The 923-nt window shown below is 43.0% G+C and overlaps 1 pseudogene; it reads left to right on the forward strand.

Moving 5' to 3' along the window:
- The first annotated feature begins 334 nt into the window (after nucleotides 1-334).
- Nucleotides 335-923, forward strand: part of LOC105511627 — a 7974-nt pseudogene continuing 7385 nt past the window's right edge.

Consider the following 923-nt stretch of genomic DNA (forward strand, 5'->3'; position numbering starts at 1 on the left):
AAGAAATAAAGGCATAATCCAAGTTGGAAAAGAAGTGAAAGTGTCCCTCTTTACAGATGACATGATCTTATACCTAGAAAAACCTAAAGACTCTACCAAAAAACTCTTACAAATGATAAATAAATCCAGTAAAGTTGAAGGATACAAAACCAATATACAAAAATCAGTAGTGTTTCCATACAACAAAGATGAACTAACTAAAAAGAAATCAAGAAAGCAATCCCACATTTCCACCCACTTCCCCACCCGGTGCCACTCTGGCTACCCTGCACTCACTCTGAGCTCCAGGCTCCTGCTAAGTTAGTGTCCCCATGGTCTCCCTTTAGCCGCTATCATGATTATCTACCCTGGCGTCATCAGTCACAATAGTTCTCCAACATGTATAAGATTTGGGAGATTGCAGCCAGGCTTGCCTGGAGGTGGAGGGAAAGATGGTAAGTAGGACAGAAGGTAACACTCATGACTTGTTCACTGGTGGAAATGCCTCTGCTGAAGGCCCCCTAGAGCAAAGGTACCTAAAGCACAGTAATCACTGGTGTTAATATTGTCAGGAACCTCACTTACAGGAAACCAGCTTCAAAAAAGAAGCCTACAAGAAGTACATCAAAGATTACATGAAATCAATCAAAGGCAAATTTGGAGAATAGAGACCAGAAAGAGTAAAACGTTCTGTGACAGAGGCTACAGAACCAATCAAGCACACCCTTGCTAATTTCAAAAACTCCAGTTCTTTATTGGTGAAAACATGAATCCAGATGGCATGGTTGCCCTACTGAGCTACCATGAGAATGGTATGACTTCATATATGATTTTCTTTAAGGATGATTTAGAGCCGGGCGCGGTGGCTCAAGCCTGTAATCCCAGCACTTTGGGAGGCCGAGACGGGCGGATCACGAGGTCAGGAGATCAAGACCATCCTGGCT

This window comes from Colobus angolensis, unplaced genomic scaffold (genome assembly GCF_000951035.1).
Source record: "Colobus angolensis palliatus isolate OR3802 unplaced genomic scaffold, Cang.pa_1.0 Scaffold200, whole genome shotgun sequence".
Taxonomy (NCBI): domain Eukaryota; kingdom Metazoa; phylum Chordata; class Mammalia; order Primates; family Cercopithecidae; genus Colobus; species Colobus angolensis.